Consider the following 13,427-nt stretch of genomic DNA (forward strand, 5'->3'; position numbering starts at 1 on the left):
ACCAATACCTGCATGGGACCTCAATTTTGTCTTGGAAAAACTCACACTGCCTCCTTTTGAGCCAGCCAATTCAGCTGAGATAAAATTCTTATCATGGAAAACAGCTCTGCTCTTAGCAATAACTTTAGCAAGAAGAGTCTCAGAGTTACAGGCACGAATGGCGATTGAACCTTTTATAATTTTGTATCCGGACAGGGTTTCTCTGAGGACAAATCCAACATTTATGCCTAAGGTAGTGTCCTGTGTGGCTCTTAATCAAACAATTCATTTGCCTACCTTTTATCCAAACCCACAGAATAAGGGGGAGAGACTTCTACATTCTTTGGACATACCCAGACAGTTACGCTTCTACTTGGACAAAACTAAAGCTTTCAGAAAATCTGAGCAACTCTTAGTGGTATATGCTGCAGGATCTCAAGGAAAGGCTATCTCAAAGCAGACTATTTCCAAATGGATAGCCCACTGCATTCGTTTCTGCTATTCTCAACATGGCAAATCAGTGCCTAAGGGCATCAGGCCACACTCAACCAGAGCAGCAGCTACTTCAGCAGCCTTCCTCAGGGGAGTACCAACTAAGGACATTTTGGAGGCTGCAACTTGGACTTCAGTGCACACTTTTACAAAGCACTACCACTTACCTTTTTACTCTAAATCCAGAGCAAGCTTCGCCACTGCAGTTCTGCAGGGCCTCATAGCCACTCCTAATTCTATTTAGGCCCAGCCACCCAACCTCAGCTTTGGGATTCAACCCAAGTGTAATGACTGCAACAGTGAAACACGATGAACATAGTACAGTTGTGTACCTACCATAAATGTAGATGTTCGAGTGTATTCACTGTTGCAGTCCAGATTACCCACCCACCATCCCCCTGTCTTTGCTGGGACTTATCTGTACTTCTTTATACTATACAACCTATGTGGTGTATTTGCTTGTAGATGAAGATTATGTTTTATTTTACTGCATGCTTTTTTATTGGCATAATTTTTTTTAGCCTACCCTTCTGGGGGCACCTGACATCTGGGGCAAGAAAAACTGAAGAAAATGGCGTTGGCTGCATCTTTTATAACCCTGGCGCACTGACGTCAGGGAAGAGGCGACAGCAACCAACGCCAGACCAGGACTTTGGAATTCAGGCCGATTGCGGGTAGCCTGCCAGCAGGATAACCCATGTGTAATGACTGCAACAGTGAATACACTCGAACATCTACATTTATGGTAGGTACACAACTGTACTTTCTGCTTCTATTGGCCCTATGTACAAGAATCTATACGCTGTGCAGAAAGGCATAGACATTGACTTGTTAGCAAATATTGACCTGTTCAAATGGTGCAAACTGGACTGGATAACGACTATCTAGGGGATACTCTTGTTTCTGTTCTCCATTAAGTAAGAGACTGGCTCAAATTTATGAATGGAACTGGCTATGTGGCGTTAATCGGATTGGGTGATAATAAACCAAAACGAGAATAACCTTGGGGTTACTTTTGCTTCTATACATACAAAGATACATGGAACGGATAGATGATTGAAAAACATTTGTATTCCAAGAAATTGTGGGACTTGTATTGTATGTTAAAAATCCCTCAAGTGTATATTAATGTGCTATGTACTAAATTCTTTCATTAATAATTGTCAGTGGGGGCATGTACATCTATATAGTGACCCTTTGTCAATAAGGGGGATTTCGAACAGTTACCTATATGTTTATTGTACTTTGGAGACCAAGGGCAGGATTCACAAAGCCTCTGTGTAAGAGTTATAACTCATACACGGAGGCTGCAGTTAAACTGAGTGATGTCAGCATGCTCTGCATATTCATGAGAGCATGCTGAATCACACCTAAGGCTAACACGGTCCGTGTAAGACAGTAGGGGGCGTGTCTGTAGGCCGAGCCCTGTAAGCGGACACGCCCGCAGAAGAGTAAAAGTGCCCAAAGTAAACACCCACGACAGAGTCCATGGAAATGTGAATAAACACAACACAACACATGTCCCCACAGACTACGAACATAAAATTTACAAATGAACATCACATAATTTTTTTTTTAAATTGTAAAGATGTTTAACCGTGAGTGCGCTCGTTTGCGCGGGCGTGCCCTTAGCGCAGCTAGAGTTAGCAGTCAGTGGGAAAGCATATAAGAACTAAATATGCAAAGTAAGCCAAGAAGCAATAGCGTAGCGGTAGAGATGTTGGCTGAAGAGCAGGCATTCATGGTTCGAGCCCCCACAACACCAATTTTTATTTTTAGCAAAATAAGCACGAAACAAGTCCCTGACAAATATGTACACATAAAATCACATTTTATGTAAAATGTAATGAAATAGCCCATTTATATTGAAGAAATGTGAGGTAACAAAACAATAAAAAATGCCAGATGTGCCCATAGCTGAGCTACAGTTTAACAAGGTGAGTGCATTTGCCCGTAGGTGAGCAGTGGTTTAACTGGTGCAAAATGAGTGCCCGTAGCTGAGCAGTGGTTTAACACGCTAAATCTATGTGCCCCTAACTGAGCTGAGCATAATATGCGTGCTGATACCAGCATACCCCGTTTGCGCGGAGCTGCGCATCACGCAAACAAGCTAACAGACGGGCAACGTTGAGCAAGCCGTATCAAAACTGCCTTTACACAGACACACCCCTCAGCATGTCTAGACAGTCATAAAAAATAAAAAGTAGTGGCCAGGTTCGATCCCAGGATACTATGCATCATAGTCAAGGTACCAAACCACTAAGCCATGACAGCAGTACCTATAAATGCAATAATAGCTAATATATAGGAATGAATACAAACTGGAGCATGACAATGCAGGTTTACTGAAGGTGATACAATTCTAAAATGGCCAATCACAGATATGTGCGGGAAAAATGGACTATATAAGCCCCATAGGCAGGAATACACAGCATAAGCGATTGTAGAACTGAACTGCAGACAGAATGACAGAAGTAGGAGAGGGTAGTTGCTTTTGAGCACAGAGGTGGGGCGTTGAGGAGTCCAGGTACATGGTCTGGCTCCTAGTCCACAATCATGAGGCCCAATTCATGCAGGGCCAGGTCCTCTGGGGAGCATACAGGGCTGAGGCGTGGGACCGGTTGGCTCATGATCTCACCAGTGCCACAGGGATTCCAAGGACTGGTGAGCAGGTCCGTCACCACCATGCGGACCTGAAGAGACGCAAGCAGGACCAACTGAACCTTTGGATCCAGGAGTCCCGGCAAATGCCCAACGCCCCACTAGTGAGTAAGTTACATTTAATTATGTATGTAAGAAATTAAACTAGCTGATATTATGGAGATGTGTATTCCAATATTACTTCATTTATATTACAGCTGCAGGTGTCCGTTCTGCGAACCGCAGAGCCTATGGCGATAGGCTGGTGCGTTGCCACCAGGCAGGTCAGTAATCCACTACCAGTAACTGTAAAGAAATATAAAAGTATGACAGTCAGCAAAAGAGTGCAGTGTAGTCACTAAGGAATAAAATGTGCAAGTAACAGTGTGAAAGTGTCTGCAAGTATTGCTTGATTACAAAAGTGTGTTGCAGCCTGTAAGCCAAACAGAAAAATGAAAATGTCTGACATAAATTCTGAAATAAAAATGCCCCACCTGTAAGAAAATAGTACACAACCTGCAGCAGGCTGAAAAGTATAGCTGCAGAAGATGATGAAATCACGTGTGAAATATATCCCTGTTGAAATACTGAAACATGACAGAAGTGAGACTGCTGGAAAGGATTGTAATAACTACAGGTAAAACATGTCAATAAAGCCTAGAAGTAAGTACCATCCTGAATAGTAAAATGAAAACAAGTGAGAGAGTGTGAGAAAGTGTCATGAATCCAGCAATACAGTAGTAATAACCCCTGAATAAAGTATACTGCAGTCAAGACAGAATGAAATGCATGTGAGAATCAAAATCAAACAGCGAAATCTGTTCAAAGTGTTGCTGCATCTGGAATGTGTATCCCAAAATCTGGATATGTTGCTCTCAGTCTGCAATATGCAGATAGTATGACTGTCTGATATACCAAACATCCACACTTTTCTACAGCTATATAAAGCAAATGTAGCAGGATGATGTAGCCGAACAAAGCTAGATATGAATGTGTATGAAGAACAATAAAATGTATATTGATGTTGCAGTAACAGTCCTATCACCAAGTTGAAATAGTTATCATATAGGAAACTGTAGTTAGAACAGTAGTGTGTATATATCTGTAGCTATTAGAAATGTACAGCATATGTATTGGTATTTGAAGGTGTTAATATTATTTTCTTCACCCCACCTTATAACCACATATATTCCACGTGAAAATGGTATGTGCTATCACAATTAACACCCCTGGACGTTTGTCCTGTTGGGTCATATATATTTGCATATCCGTTGATGCATCTGCCCTGTTCATACATCCAAACCTGATGGCCTGTTGCCATCAATTAACCCTGCATGTTGTTGGACTGTGTATTGCTGTTCAAATTATGCATATGTTATGCACGCTGTTCAATGGTGTGAATATCTGGGTATTTGGTTAATGGGAATACTAATGCATGCTGTTACAACTAATTGTGAATGGTATTATATGTCACTAACCCAAACTGTCATGACATAATGCAAAACATAGGACGGCAGGGAAGGCGGGTTCCAGCGGACCCACCTCTCCCACCTCAGCTGGCGAGTGCACCTGGCACTAGTGCCAATTCTGGACCCTCCTCTGGTGGCCCTGTGCCACCTGCGGGTGGAAGTGCTGCAGAGGATGGGGCTCGCCCCCCCCTGCAAGTGTGGCTGGAGGAGAACCACCACTCACCCTCCGTAGCGTCCGGACTGTGGTGCGTAGGGAGATTCGGGACTCTGTTCTCGAGCCCCTACACCAGCTTGAGGCACGGGTGGCACAACTTACGGGCATGCCTGTTGCCCGGCCTACACAGCCCCCAGCACAGCCCCGTCCTGGGCAGTGAAGGAACAGTGACAACTGCCTATGGGTGGGGATATCAGTTCCACTGTTGCCATCTGTGGGCTCATGGGCTCTGGATATCCAAACCTCCGTTCCCGTCAATTGTGTAACCCCCCCACACGTGTCATACACCGCCCCTGTATGCATCTTGTTTGTCTTGTCTGTTTACCTACCCAACCTACCTCCCCAGCTGTACCGACTTCCTTCACCTGACATACCACTCTCACCTGAAAAAAAAAAGGGCACTCTGTACCCACAAAAAAATTACGCCCCATACATAGCTGCCCATTCTGCACACATGTCTGCTGGACATGGAATCTATCAATTACAATTGGCTGTACAACAAGTATTATTGTTGTCCTGACACCTCTCTCAGGGGTGGAAGGTTTCAAATGTCACACCAAATTACATACATATGCACAGCTGTTGCTGATGAAGAAATGGGCAGCTATGGGTCTTATCTACATCCCTCCTGCAAATCCCAAGCTTGTTTCCTTACTGTCTTACCCTCTTTGTGACCCCTTTTTCACCACTTTCCTGTCCCATTTTTATTTCTTTCAAAGAAAATAGTGCGGGTGTGCGCCAGAGTAAGCACTGTTAAGCGGTTGTAAGCGGGTGTGCGCGCGGAGCTAACCGCCAGTGCGCATGCGTGAGCTCCGCGCAAACCAGCGCTAACCCGGTTACAACTGCTTAAAAGTGCCTTAGTCACTTTGATTGACAGGTCCTGTACTCAGTTCAAAAGCAAAATACAATCCCACTGTCAGTCCCGAACCCAGGACCTTGGAAACACTAGTCTGTATGACCTACCACTAAGCCATGACTCTTATACAAGAACATTGTGCTAAAATAAATATAACATGTAATAGTAGGGATGAATGTAAAGGGAATATAGGATGTGTAGTACCCAAAGCATGTCATGTAGAATTACTGTCAAAACTACTGGATTCCCATAATAGTAGTGTGTGAACAGAAACAGCCATGCTAGTTGTTAGCTTGTAGGTAATAATGTCAGTTTATGTACGTATATAAATGTATGTATATGTACATATATATATATATATATATATAAATATATATCTATATATATATAGATGTCCTTCAAGGATGCATCTGCAGTCATAACATATGGGTTGTCCTGCCTCAGGCAGCCCTTCGGTCGGCCGGATTCCAAAGTCTGGGTCTGGCCTCAGCTGATGTCACATTTTCCCCGACGTCAGAGCGTCTGGGGTATAAAAGCATCAGGCGACGCCATTTTCCTCAGTCTTTCTTGCCGCGCGGTGCCCGAAGCAGAAGCTGTTCGCAAGTGCCGGTCGGTCAGATCCAGTGAATTCAGCTACCGAAGACTTCGAAAAAGCTAAGTACTCCATTGGGGACTCTTTCTTGCCCCAGCCGATGTCAGACAAAGTAAATAATTGTTTAACTTGTGGGAAACAAATACCTCATAAGGATTTCCATTCCTACTGCCTTCCTTGCTTGGGCCCAGACCACGACATATCGGCCTGTTTAGCCTGTGCTTCCTTCAACCGACGAACTCTCAGACATCGGTCGGAGTTTGCAGAGGAATTTTTGTGGCCAATTTTGCTTATAAAATGCCATCGGAGACTCCGACCTCGCATTTAGTGAAAAAACGGAAGGACAAGGACCGACACTCACGGCCCGCGGTTTCGGCTGAAACCACGGTAAAGCCTACCGCGAGTGTCTCGGTTTTGTCCAAAACCGAGTCCTCGGAGATTCCTTCTTCCGAAACCATTCAACCGACCACCGCGGCCCGGGAGGCCCCGGCTGAGTCGGCTACCCAACTACCTACCGAAACCAGTGTCCAGAAAATGTCCGACACCATACCTTTGGACATTTCTACTCCTGCACGTGGGGCAGCTAGGCCCCCTGCTTCCATGTCCATTAAGGCCTTTTCTAGGGCTAAAGCTGCTAAACTTTCTAAAGCTTTGCCTCCCAAGACTACCTCCCAGAGGCCTACCTCCAGTTCACAGATCCTCAGCCTTACAGAGGACCTTATTTCTTTAATTAGGGGTTCACAACCTCACCCAGACAGGGCCTCTCAGCCTCCACCAGACAAAAGGCCCAGAACTGACCCCTCTGACCCACACTCTTCAGATGAGTCCACGGATGGCTCTGAGTTGTCAGACCACCAGGAGGAGGCTTATTCACCCCATGAGGATTCTGATGCTGAAGAATCTATTCCTTCGGCCTCCCCTCCTGAAGAGTTTTCCTTTGGTGAGACTCTACACTCCATGAGAGAGCATTTTCAATGGCAAGGTCAGGAATTCTCTGATTCTAGAAAAAGATTAAGGACCTTTTTACATCTGCCTCAACATAGGCCCTTAGCTATACCTCCTGTTCTGAATGTAATTGATGATGTGTACAATGATGTCAGTACAGCACCTGATACTCTCCCTCCGGCCCCTGCCAAGCCTGATAGATACTACAGGGTCCCGGATTCCCATTACCATCTGTATAAAGCACATTCTGCAGACCCAGAAACTATTTTTCAGGGCCCTAAATGGGTTGCAGCCGCCACAGCCAGAAATCCTCTACCCTCTGAAAGAGAGTCTAGAGCTTTAGAGAGATGGGGAAAGAAGGTATATACTTCTGCAACTCTTTTTGTCAGGGCATTGAATTGTCAATTTCATATGATACAGTACCAAGAGTATTTATTAGATGAACTGAATAAGAAACTTTCATCTCCTGAACCCGTTGACCGTAAATCCCTGCAGGATTTGGTACACAACTCACAGCAGGTTAGTAATCATTTCTTAAAATGTGGCTATGATGCATTGGAGGCTTCATTTAGATCAGCTATGACTGGGGCAGTCATTCGTAGGCATGCCTGGCTGAAGGAACAATCTCTGCCAGACCATGTTAAAGCTAAACTCCTGGATGCTCCAATGGAGAAACAAAATTTATTTGGCTTCTCTGCTCAGGAGGTCTTAAAAAAGGTTGAAGAAAAGGCAAAATCTGTGCAAACAGTTAAGGATTTCCTACAAGTGCAGCCACCTAGATTCAGCAGAAACTGGCCTACTAAGAATTGGTCCTTTCCAGATTCGGACAGAGCCCAGAGAGGCAGGAACAGACGCCCTAGAGGCAGAGGCCAATCGAAGGGCTCCTACAGAGGCCGTCAGTGGCAGCCTGCCAACCAGAGAAGTAGTGCAACAACAACTACTACACCAGGACAGGCTCAATGACTTTACTCTGATTCCGCCTACCAGGGATCAACTGGAAGCACCCTTGGGCGGAAAGCTGGCTTTATTCTCAAAAAACTGGCATTATATTACAAGGGACACATGGACACTGCAAATAATAGACAAAGGATACAGGTTCCACTTCCACACTTTGCCAAAAAGACACGGAATGCCAAACCTACCACCAAATCAAAGGCCAGAGGCTTTAAGGCAGATCAACAACTTGCTTCAAATGAAAGCTATAGAAAAAGTACCACTTTCAGAACAAGGCCAAGGATTTTACTCAAGACTATTCCTTGTACCAAGAAAAGAAAATCAATGGAGGCCTATTCTCGACTTGTCCGCACTAAATACTTACCTCATTGTCCCAAAATTCAAGATGCTGACCCTACAGCAACTTCTTCCCATGTTGGGCAAGGAGTCTTGGCTGGTGACTCTAGATCTCAAGGAGGCATACCTGCACGTCCCTATTCGACCAAGTTGCAGAAGACACCTCAGATTTCTTGCAGGATCAGAGCATTATCAATTCTCAGCATTGCCCTTTGGCTTATCTACTGCGCCCAGAGTATTCACGAAATGCCTGGCATCAGTAATTGCACACTGCAGACTTCAGGGGATTCAGATCTACCCATACCTGGACGACTGCCTTATACAAGCGGACAAGAAGAATTTGATAAAGGACTTGGCTTATGCCATCCACCTGCTACAGGCCTTGGGATACACAGTCAACATCCAAAAGTCAAGACTTGTGCCATCTCAAAGAATAACCTTTTTGGGTGCAGATCTGGACACAACCACCCAAATGGCCTTTCTCACAGAAGAAAAACAAAAACAACTTCCAGATTACTTCATGATGCTGACAAGACAAACTCAGCTTACTGCAAGGAAAATCCTGCAGGCCCTGGGTTACATGGCATCCTGCATAATTCTGATACCACAGGCCAGGCTGCATATGAGAAAATTACAATGGTACCTCAGGAGTGTATGGTCTCAACACAGTCACAGTCTAGAAGCTTTGATACCAATCATTCCTTGCCTTCAAAAGGAATTTCTGTGGTGGGCTCAGGCCTGCCAGTCCAACAGAGTATGTATTCAAGGCCTATGGTCTCAAGGTCAGCTACGCATGCACATAAACCAAAAGGAAATGCTGGCAGTGATGCATGCAATCGAGGCTTTCAAACCTTTCCTCCATCAAGGCCACCTACTAATAAGGACAGACAACACCACGGTCATGTGGTACATAAACAAGCAGGGGGGCACGCACTCCTACCCTCTCTGCCGACTGGCTATGAATCTATGGGAACTATGCCTGAACCTCAATATCCAACTACAGTCCCAGTTCGTGCCAGGAAAAGAGAATACACTGGCAGACAGCTTAAGCAGAACTACCATGGATGCACACGAATGGATGCTGCACCCAGACATCTCCCAACTCATAGCAAAGGAATGGGGAATGTCGGAGATAGATCTGTTCGCCTCCCCTCTCAACCATCAACTGAAGACATTCTGCTCAAGGACATACCACCCACAAGCTTGGAGGGTGGACTCTCTCTCTTTCAGCTGGAAAGCTCTAAAAGTATATGCCTTCCCACCTCTCCCATTAATGTACAAGGTTCTACTGAAGATCAGGGAGGAGCAGCCAAGAGTGATTCTGATAGCTCCAGACTGGCCAAGGCAACACTTGTATCCATTATTGAGAAGCCTGTCTCAGGCAAAACCATGGCCTCTCCCCCTATGGCCTCTTCTTCTGACGCAGAACAATTTCAAGATTATGCATCCCAACTTGAAAACATTACAGCTAACTGCCTGGAAAATACCTTAAATCCCAAACAAGATGCCTTATCACAGAGAGTGAAGGACATCATCTTGGAAGCTCGCAGGCCTTCCACAAGGAAGACATACTCAGCTAAATGGAAAAGATTTCTCATTTGGAACACATCAAAAGGCTCAGATGTGACCGTGGCAAACATGACACATATTCTGGAATACTTAGCAGAATTGTTCCACAATGGCCTGTCCTATTCTTCCATTAAGATTCATGCCTCAGCAATTTCAGCAGAATACAATGTGGATCCACCTATCTTCTCACACCCCCTCCTCAGGCAATTTCTGAGAGGGATCAAAAATATTAAACCTCCAAGAAAACCCCCTCTACCCGCCTGGGATCTCAACTTTGTGTTGGAGAAACTAACACTTCCTCCTTTTGAACCAGCAGCATCAGCGGATCTACAGTTTCTGTCTTGGAAAACTGCATTCCTTCTGGCAATAACTTCAGCAAGAAGAGTATCTGAGTTACAAGCATTAATGACAGTACAGCCATTTCTTATCTTCCATCAGGACAGAGTTTCACTAAGAACCAATCCTACTTTTATGCCAAAGGTGGTATCTAGGGTATCCTTGAACCAAGCTATTCACTTGCCTACGTTCTTCCCAAATCCACAGAATAGAGGGGAAAAACTTCTGCACATCCTGGATATACACAGACAACTACGCTACTACTTGGACAGAACTAAAGCTAGCAGAAAAACTGACCAACTATTTGTAGCATATGCTACTGGGGTGCAAGGAAAAGCAATTTCCAAACAGACAATTTCAAAATGGATAGGACATTGCATTCGATTTTATTATTCCTTTCATTGAAAGACAGTTCCTGAAGACATCAGGCCTCATTCCACAAGGGCCACGGCCACCACTACAGCCTTCCTACAAGGGGTGGCTACCAAGAACATTTTAGAAGCCACTACTTGTAGCTCCGTGCATACATTTGCCAAACATTACAATCTACCTTTATACTCCAGATCCAGAGCAGGTTTTGCTACTGCAGTCCTGCAGGGGATATTAACTACACCATCCTTTAGTTAGTTCCTCCTCCCCCAGATTGGCTATGGTATTCTACCCATATGTTATGACTGCAGATGCATCCTTGAAGGACATAGTACAGTTTTGTACCTACCATAAATGTAGATGTCCGATAGGTATGCAACTGCAGTCAGGTTTACCCTCCCTCCTACACCTCAGTGGTATTCCTAGGGTACTTACCCCTCTTTTAGCTAGCTGGGGGAATCTGTTATGGTGTATTTGTTTGTATATACATGTATATTATTATATAAATTTGCAAATGTTTGGAACCTTTTTTGCATTTATCCTAATTTAGACTTCCTAGAGGGCACCTGGCATCTGGGGCAAGAAAAACTGAGGAAAATGGCGTCGGCTGATGCTTTTATACCCCAGACGCTCTAACGTCGGGGAAAGTGCAACATCAGCCGAGGCCAGACCCAGACTTTGGAATCCGGCCAACCGAAGGGCTGCCTGAGGCAGGACAACCCGTATGTTATGACTGCAGATGCATACCTATCGGACATCTACATTTATGGTAGGTACAAAACCGTACTTTGTAGGTGTCATTGTGCATACACACTTACTACAGGGAACAGGAGAGAGGAATGGAGAAATGTCAATCTACAACACAGCCTGAATCATGATAGAGATACTAATCTTTACACTCACAGAACAGTATCCACAGCATACCAGCACGGTCCCCGCCCTTACAGTCTTAAAGGGCAACGCCTGTCTCACATACCCTTTTATAGCACTGACCTGAAATCACAGTGATAACTGCAATCAGTACACAACTGGCAGTATGCAATTAGCAAATGCTGGCTTACAATTGGTGCAGAGGCCATCACATGGACCTATGCAGATACCTACAAAAGCATCCAGTACTAACACTCCACACATGCAATACATTCATTGCACTGTCTGGAAGCAGACAGAGGGAGAGAGAAAACTGAGAAAGAGAGAGAGAACAAAAAAAAAAAAAAACCCTAAACACTGTGACTCTAAGCTGTCAGCAGTGACAGTAGCAGCAGGAATCAGAAGCAGTGGTAACGCAACCAGCTGTGACAAACACAGGTAATGCAAAGTAGCAGGTTAATAGTGTGCATACTGTGAACCCCCCAAATGTGTCATAGGTCTGTATCTATAGGTATGTCCATGTGATATGTTGTGTGTACGTAGTACCACCAAAAGGGGATGACCATACATTACATGTCAGTCAGTGTTAGGCCATGATCCTGTCAGCAGTTGTCTGTGCGTTGTCCTCAGCAATGGCTGTAGTGATTGCTTTGAAAGGTCAGCCAGGTTCAAAAGGCAGGATCAGCCCATCACAAAGGCACACTGGCTGGGAACAAGTGTCTGCAGGTACCCGATACCACTGCATATGCATCCCATACTGCATAATTCCATAGCTTAGCAGACCAGGCCGGTTATGCATATGATGTGGTAGTTCCCAGGGTCAGTCGAGGTGCCTCCTTAGTGGTGTGGGACCACTGTCGCTGTATGCCACTGTCCAGGTACATATCCTGTAGTACGGCCAAGATAAATTATCAGTGTTATATGCGGTTGTATGTCCTCTTGGAGTGCAGGTAGCACACATCCAGGGATACCATGAGGTCACAGTGATGCTGTGTGTTCTGCTCTGCTGAGGCGGCCCTCACCTGGACATGTGAGATGATAGGGAGGTTACATACAGCTGTGATAACTATTTCAACTGGTGGGGGAGAAGGAGGGGGGATACGTGCACCGAACCTGTCTGCAAGACTGTTGCCAATATCCGTGTGTTTGGTGAATGTTAAGTAGGTGTGTATTAACACAGAGCATATCTGAGGCATTTGGTCCATATGTGTAACATAACTGAAGAAGGCCTTGTGGTCATCCATAGTGTTTGTGGCCATTTCCCTCCCGGAGTAGGCCGTGGCCGTTATGACGGACCGTAGCGTAGTACCAGTGCTGACCACAGATGCCTTCCCTTAATGTGAATGTGCTCTGGCCTCCTGCTATTGTTATACAATCTGCCTCTGTCTGGGGTCCACCGGACAGGATGCCTAACCTTTGTGCATAGGGTCTGGGTTAGAAATGTGTGTGCAAGTTCCGTGCAATCTGTGGCATGTCCGTGGTAAGCATTTGCAAAGGGGTCAGCAATGTAGGTTGTGGCTTCCACTGGCCCAGTGTGCTGCATGGATACCATCTCCGTCCCAACAAGTGAATAACTGTCTAATCACATACATATCAAAGTAGTCTACTGTGCTGGTGGTGGTGGTGGGATATATGTATATCCAGGCCGAGTAACTTGTGTCCACATCACACGAGTGGATGGCGTCCCACATACAGTACCTTGGGATGAACTTCCAGAGTGAGGTTGTGCATTGGACCTGTCAGTGTGTGCTGACCGATGGGGCATGCTACTATGTTGCGTGGAATGTGGCAGGTATTGTTGCACAG

General features: G+C 45.2%; 1 protein-coding gene across 1 annotated transcript in view; it reads left to right on the forward strand.

The window, feature by feature from the left end:
- The window catches only part of MAPK8IP3 (mitogen-activated protein kinase 8 interacting protein 3), a 3,746,918-nt gene that overhangs the window by 416,056 nt on the left and 3,317,435 nt on the right, over window positions 1-13,427 (forward strand). The gene's annotated exons all lie outside the window — the stretch shown is intronic.

The sequence above is a fragment of the Protopterus annectens genome, chromosome 12.part0 (assembly GCF_019279795.1).
Source record: "Protopterus annectens isolate FY-2018-M chromosome 12.part0, PAN1.0, whole genome shotgun sequence".
Lineage (NCBI taxonomy): Eukaryota > Metazoa > Chordata > Ceratodontiformes > Protopteridae > Protopterus > Protopterus annectens.